This window comes from Mesoplodon bidens, assembly GCF_964165515.1.
Source record: "Mesoplodon bidens genome assembly, chromosome: 6".
NCBI classification, from domain to species: Eukaryota; Metazoa; Chordata; class Mammalia; order Artiodactyla; family Ziphiidae; genus Mesoplodon; species Mesoplodon bidens.
In genome coordinates, this window is record NC_138162.1 from 4,563,998 (window position 1) to 4,572,156 (window position 8,159).

Consider the following 8,159-nt stretch of genomic DNA (forward strand, 5'->3'; position numbering starts at 1 on the left):
ATCCGTGTTGCTGCAAATGACATTATTTCATTCTTTTTTAGGGCTGAGTAATATTCCATTGTATATATGTACCACATCTTTATCCATTCCTCTGTTGATGGCTGTTTAGGTTGCATACTAAGTGAGGTAAGTCAGACAGAGAAAGACAAATATCATATGATATCGCTTATATGAGGAATCTAAAAAAATGATACAAATGAACTTATTTACAAAACAGAAATAGTGTCACAGATGTAGAAAACAATCCTATGGTTACCAGGGGAGAAGGCAGGGAGGGATAAATTGGGAGATTGGGATTGATATATACAAACTACTGTTTATAAAATAGATAACTAATAAGGACCTGCTGTATAGCACAGGGAACTACTCAATACTCTGTAATGACCTATATGGGAAAAGGATCTAAAAAAGAGTGGATATATGTATATGTATAAACTGTATAAATAAACAGTTTATAAACTATGTATAAACTGTCAGTTTCTGTATAAGCAGAAACGGATACAACATTGTAAATCAACTATACTCCAATAAAAAAGAAAAAAATCCTCTTCCTCACAATCCCAACTGGTGAGAAGCTTGGAACCTCTGACATGAGAGGGGTGACAACCAAAGGACTGTGTCAAGGCTGGCGTTGCTGGCAGAATGTGAAGACCTGAAGGTCAGCTTGGGAATTGGGGTGTGGGGATGTACAGGGAAGGGTTTCTAAGGCTGAACCGAGCCCATTTGGGGCTGAGCTTGTGGGACTTGGTGTGGGCACATGATGTTAAGGATGGGGTGAGAACACACTTCCAGCCACGGATGATAGGAAGATGCCAGGAAACCCGAGATCCCTTACAGGAACTCTGGATGCCAGGCCAAATCACAAAATTCTCACCTTCTCGGGTCTATTTTTGAGGAGCGCATGGGGAAGGGGCTGGGGAACCTGGAGGGAGGCCCATCCCTTAGGCCGGGGCAGCACAGTCTGAACCAACTTGCTTTTCAGTCCCGGAGCCTGGCACAGCCTCATCTGCCACTACAGCCAGTTCTCAGAGCATCCCTGGTGGAAGAAACGATTTCCTCTTCACTGTGCCAGCCCTGAGGAAGGAGAGCCAGGTCCGGGAGCAGGGTGGGACTGGAGAAGGCTGCTTCTGGGCAAAGAATCCCAAAATCTTAGATCTTGGAGCCAGAAGGGACCTAGAGAGATCCTCTGGCCCATGTCCTCAGCCTGCATGCCATGAAACGTGGACATTTCTGGGTAAAACTGAGAATGATTCAAGGCAAACCCATTCCCCCTACTCAAAAAGGGGGAAAAAATCAGCTCAAGCGCATGCAGCTGGTGGGCTTGAAACTCTGAGAACCAGGGCAAGCATTCTGGTCCCCAGAACTTTTCAGGAGCACTCAGGCTGATGAGAGCAGGACTGGGTTCCTGAATTGCCGTCTGCTTGCTGTCAAGTAAAGGATGGTTTAGCTCCTCAGCAGGTTGCCAGAAAGGCCAGCAGGGTCTCGGCCGAGGGAGGGGTTGGCAGTAGCCTTGTGCGTTTGGCTGGATCTCCATTGCGTGCAGAACGTTGATGGGGCCAGGGCAGGATGGCTTCATTGTAGCACTAGGTGGAGTTCATCTCACTCAGCGTTTCCCAGACGGCTGGGTCTTGACCCCCCATCCCTCTCTGTCCAGCCAACCCTGAGCACACCACATAACCACCCTGCTGTGCTTTTCCTGCCTCGCCAGCTCCCTCTACCCTCCCCTGCTGCTGTCAGAAATTGGGTACCTTGGTGCCACACAGGTGACCCCTTCTCCTGGTGAGGAAAACACAATCAAGTCTGGGGTTTCCCTAGCCCAGCTGGGCATGCAATCATCCTTCATAAATCCATTCATTTATTGCACTTCAATGAGCCAGGCATGGTGGTAAGTGCTGGGGATCCAGCCGTGAGCAAGTCAGATATGGCCCCTGCCATGGAAAGCTTGCGTTCCAGTGGAGAAAGGCAGAAAATGCCGAAGTGAACAAATAAATAAAATCATTATTGCTTGTGACAATCCCTATATGGAAAATTCCAATTCCCAGGCTCTAACTCTGGAGTTTCTGTCTCAATAGACCTGGGATGGGACCCTGAAATCTGCATTGTTACGAAGTTCCACAAGGGGAACTTGGGAACCACAGGTCTAACCATCCTACTGCTTGCAGATGCTACTGGTAATTTACCTTTTGACCCAACAATCCCACATCTGGGAATCTATCTACAGGTCTATCTGCACAAGTAAAACATCTTGCATCGCAGTATTGTTCGTAAGAGCAAGACATTAGACAGGATTCTGTCTGGCAGTGAGTGTCTGGTTGAATAAACTATGTGACCCCCACACAATGGAATACTATGCAGCTTCAAAAAAGAATAAGACCAATCCACAGGTACTGCTATGGGGAAATCCCAGACTATCAGGCTAAGTAAAACAACAATGAAGGCAGAGAGCAATGCTTACAGTATGCTACTTTTGTATAAGAAAATGAGAGGTGAAATAAGACTAGATATATTACATATATTTGCTTGTGCTTGCATATAGAACCCAGAGGATAAATAAGAGGGTAATAAACTGCTTGCCGACAGGGGAGGGGAGGTGGGGGAGGATGGTGGGGAAAAGCCAGGCTGCTCAGTGTACAACATCTTGCATAGTTTTGAATTGGGGACCATGTCATTACCTGCTGTTGTAAAGATCAGGCAGGAGGGCAGGCGTGTTGTCAGACCCCTGGTCTGTGAGCAGAGTTCCCCTTCCTTACACGCATAAGCCCTGGCTAGTTCCCTCCCCTCTCTAAGCCTCTGCCTTCATCTGAGAATGAGGACAGCCCTCCTCACTTCCAGGGCTGCTGGGAAGGTAGGTTGAGTGTCCAAAGGCATTTTGCACAGAGCCTGGCACAAACGTTCGCGCACTCAGGCTTCTGCTCCTAAATCTCGCTCATTCAGGGCTGGAATCTGGGTTTCTGAAGAGTTTGTGGCCAGCTGGTTAAAGGAAATACAGTATATGAAATTATTTTTTTAATGTTTTTTAATCTTTATTACTGCAATGCTTTACTTTATTTTATTTTATTTTTTGGCCGTGCCACGCAGTATGTGGGATCTTAGTTCCCTGACCAGGGGTCGTACCCGTGCCCCCTGTATTGGAAGCACGGAGTCTTAACCACTGAACCGCCAGGGAAGTCTCTATGGCTTTATTAACCATACCCATCTCTAGCCTGACCTTTTTCTAGCACTTTGCCCATTCATAAGACCTTTCCCAGACTTCTCTTTTGCTCTTGAAGTAACCTAAATATCCCCATTTCTAGGTCGGGAAGCTGAGAAGGTCCCATCTCCTGCTTTCTTTGCTGCACCCCAGCCTTGCCTCACGCAGGAAGCCAGGCCCCAACTTACGCCGCGGTTCAGGAGTGGCCGTCCTACCGGCAGAGTTCTGCTCTGTGCTGAGTCAGGCTGGAGGGAAATGCCGAGGGACCAGGAGGCTCCAGGAAAGGCTGGGCCCAGGGTAGGGCACCACGGGCAGTGCAGGGGCCGTGTGACTCATGACAGACCTCAGCAACGGGCACCCCCTGTACCACAGAGCTCCATGCGCTCAGGCTGGACGGGCAGGGAGGTGGGACTTGTAGTCACATGGCCCTGGGTCGGGTCCCCGTTCTGCCACTTACTAGTGACCTTAACCAAGTCACTGAAATTGCTTGAATTGTGTTTCACTTGCAAAGCGTGGGTGAGAAAAAACACCTCACAGCCCTTTGGAAAGAACTCCGCGCAGATAATTCATGCAAAACCCTCGGAGCACTGCCTGGCCCGAAACTGGTAAGTTGTTCTTACTTCCTCCTCTCTGTCATCCATGTTCTATAAGAAGTGACACAATATACCTACATTTTATTTAAACTGCTTACAAGGGGACCACGAAGCAGATGGTTTAAATTAATATATTAATTAACACATTAACAACTGACATTTAGAGTCTCTGTGCCTCATTTTCCTCATTTATAAAATGACCCACCTCCTAGGTTGGTATGAGGATTCAGTGAGATAAGGCATTTGTGTGTGTATGAGACACATTATGAAACCAGCAAATGTCAGCTATTGATTATTATTATTATTAGTTAGTGAGGCAGCTAGTCTGACTCTGGTTTTCCAAACGCTATTTTGGGCCAGGTGGACCAAACTCAGCCACCTGTCATTTCTGGTACCTGAGCCACAAGTTCCCACCTCTCTGCCTGTGCTTGGGCTGTTCTCCCCACCTCCCCACCACTCCTGACCCCTACCCAGAATGCCCTTCCTTCCCTTCTTCCTGATCTGCATATTTAAATTCTATGCACAATAAAAGACCCAGATCAAAAGGGTGACAGCCACCAGGTCCCATCCCCTGTTGCTGCGGCCTCTGAGGTCCTGCATTAGGTCAAGGACCTACAGCTGGCAGAGGCAATGGAGATGGTTCAACTAGCCGTGGCGGGGCTGGGGTGGTTTCAAGCAATGCCTGGGGCAGAGCCTGAGGCAAAGAGAGGTGTTTGCACAGATTTCATAAACTCCCAAGTTGCACTCTTCTCCCAAGTCTTCTTTCAACCCGTAACCACTATATTACTCAGGGCTCCTTTTATAAAAAACAACTTGATTGAGATATAATTAACATACTATACAATTCATCCACTTAAATTATACAATTCAATGACTTCTTAGTGTATTCACAAGCTGTTCATCTATCAGCACAATCAATTGTAGAACATTTTCATTGTCTTAAAAAGAAATCCTTCTCCCCTTAGCTGTCACCATCCCTCCCCAGTCACCTCCCACAGTCACCCCAACCCCCAGCCCCCGCCCTAGGTAACAACTAATCTACTTTCTGTCTCTAGAGATTTGCCTGTGCTGGACATTTCCTATAAATGGAATCATACAACATGTGAGGTTTTTGGTGGTTGGCTTCTTTCACTTAGCATAGTGTTTTCCAGGTTCATCCCTGTGGTGGCATGTATCAGTATTTCATTCCTTTTCATTGCCTAAAAACATTCTACTGAACAGACATATAGCACATTCTGTTGATCCACTCAACAGCTGATGGACCTTTGGGTTGTTTCCACCTTTTGACTATTATGAATAATACCGCTGTGAACATGCATGTACATGTTTTTGTGTGGACACGTTTTCATTTCTCTTGGATATATACCTGGGAGGGGGATTGCTAGATCAAATGGTAGTTCTATGTTTCACCTTTTGGGGATCAGCCAGACTGTTTTCCAAAGTGGCTGCACAATTTTATATTCCTGCCAGCAGTGTGTGAGTGTTCCGACTTCTCCACATCCTTGTCAACACTTGCTATTTTCTGTCTTTTTTTTTTTTTTTTTTTGTGGTACACGGGCCTCTCACTGTTGTGGCCTCTCCCATTGCGGAGCACAGGCTCCAGACGCGCAGGCTCAGCGGCCATGGCTCATGGGCCCAGCCGCTCCACGGCATGTGGGATCCTCCTGGACTGGGGCACGAACCCGTGTCCCCTGCATCGGCAGGCAGACTCTCAACCACTGTGCCACCAGGGAAGCCCTTTTCTGTCTTTTTGATTCTAGCCATCCTAGTGGGTGCAAAGTATCTCACTGGGGTTCTGATTTGCAATCCCCTGATGACTAATAATGTCAAGCACCTTTTCATGTGCTTACTTAGTCAGGGCTCTCTTAGAGGTAAATGAGAGAAATGTACCCTAAACCATCTTAAGCACAAAAGGCATGTATTGCTTTAGGTCAGCAGTCAACAAAAATAGAGAGGTTGCTGGAAGGGTTCCCTAGATCCAGGGACTTGAACGGAATCAAGGATTTCTATTTCTGTCTCTCTGTCTCCCATCTCAACTCTTCTCTGTGGATGAACACCATCCTCTCAGAAAGAGCAGCTATGGGGCAGCCACAGCCTTATCATTCCTTACCAAGGAATTGTAGGAAAATGAGGACTTTCCCCCCTAGATTCAGTATGAAAACTTTCAGGGAAGGACTTCTATTGGTCTGGCTTGAGTCGCATGACCACTCATGGACCAATCATTATAGTTCCCTGAGGGAAAGGGAGTCGTTGACACCAGGGGAGTGGGAGGAGGGGTCTCTTTAGTACAACCTGCCACACCTGTGATGGGAGGGGAGGTAAAGGAGGAGCAAATGACCACAAGAGAGAAGCAGTGATCTCCAGTTTCCCAGAGCAGTCCTGCCTGCCCCAGCCCCCATTCCTTCTCCCAGCACCACTCTGGGGGCAGTTTTCAGGGCCTTATCTCCCATGACAACTCAAACAGAGCCAGGTTCCCTAAACTCCAAGCATTCCCATGTCACCTGCACCTGTATTACTATATCCACACACCACCCAGATTACTACTTATTTTTAAATTTTGAATCATCTAATGTTTAACCTAATAATATGTGCTTTAAATAGAAACTTTATATCACAATGCTAAATGGGAAATCAGTACAACTGGCTGCAAACATAAGGTAACTATAAAAATAAATACAACAAAAACCCAACAACGCTGTCCGTTTCAGGAGGTACTGTTCCCGTCGTAGGCCGGGGAGCCTGAGGACAGGTCTCCTGTTAAGGAGGGACATTAGCAGGTATTAGGGAGGCATGAAAGATGCAGGAGCACCAGAGGCTCAGGTTTCCCTTTAAGCAACATGAAGGTTGAAGAAGAACTGGAAAGAGAGTAATTCTCACTGTAATTTAACATTATTCAACATCATGCTCGATTCCACTGAAGCTCTTCCTCTTACCACCAGGGCCATGCGTCCCACATGTTGGCAGGCAGTGAAATAAACCATAAGGAGACTCCACTGGGGGTCCCCGTACCCGATTTCACAAATCCAAATCATCAGGTTTGCTATACCATCCATCCGCCCTTTGCCCTTGATCCCTGGCTGGGGGGCGGGGGTGGGAGTGGGGCGGTGTCTAACTGACTCCAAGGTCTAAGCTAAAGTCTTCTCATAAGTGTCCTAGGAAGGTCAGCGATGCAAGACAGGCTGGACTGTGTTTCCCGTCTCAGAGATTCCATTCAGCCAAGGAATGGAGGTTATTACAGGTCCCCCTCCCCGACAGCTCCTTAGAAAGCTCTGACACTCCACCAGCCAGGCTGATAAATTGGTAGCGTTAGTATTTTGATAACCTGAAGCCCCAAAGCCACTCGCCGGCAGAGACAACCCCACCCTAGGGTTAAGTTATTCATACAATGACGATGTGATTGGAGAAGCTAGAATGAGCGCTTTGTGAGCCTTGCTTTGAGAGAAGGAGCGTGTACAGTGGCAGATCTTCAGCGAGGCAGTGGACCAGGCTGCCTGTCGCTGTTTTTGTTAATTGCGAAGACATCAGCTCTCTGTTGCTGCTTTCTATTTCACATTTCAGGGACAAGGGGGTCTCTGGCAGCGGGTGGAGGAAATCCTCGCGTTCAGAAAGAAACTCAAGTCAGCTTTGAGAACAAGAAACAGGGAAGGGGCAACTCTTCATGACCGGCCGGGTTTATTTGGGGGGCTTGTGGAGAGAAGGGTAGACTGTGAGATTTGCTCTTTGAAAGGAAGTTAGCCGATTGCTGGAAATCAATAGCAGTAGAGTTCTGTCTGAATCGCCGGCTTTGAAGGACTCAGAAATCGCTCCGTTTCCCGCTTTCCTTCCCTGCCAGGACTTGGAGCGCTCTCAGGTCCACCGGCAGGTGAGGTTGGAATTGAGATGGTGCCGAGTGCAAACAGCTATTTTGCTCCCAGGCATCCAAACAGGAAGACCTTCATTCCGACATCGGATGGCACGTGGAGTCATCTTCTGGATGCAGACAGGCTTTTTCCCTCAGGAAACCAAACATCGAGTTTCCTGATATGGGATCTTAGTGGTCAGGGGAGAGGGAACGGGGAGGAAGTAGAGGCAGCCGCCCTAAATAATGGATTTCTAATGGGCTTAGAAAAGCCTTGTTGTGTCTCTGGTGGTCTCCTGAAACCATACCATCTGCTGGGGGCTGGCCACGGAAAAGGGAAGAGGGGCGGAACGGAGAGTCTACTGATACAAGAGGAGGGGGATGAGATACAGCCCCCGATGCCCCAACAGCTGCCACGCTGACCTTGTTTCGACAGAAAGCTGAAACTAACCAGGACTGAAGACTGCTGGGAGTTAAGAGAGACTTGATAACAGTAAGGAACTGAGCATCGTGAGCCCTGATCAATATTGAGATGATG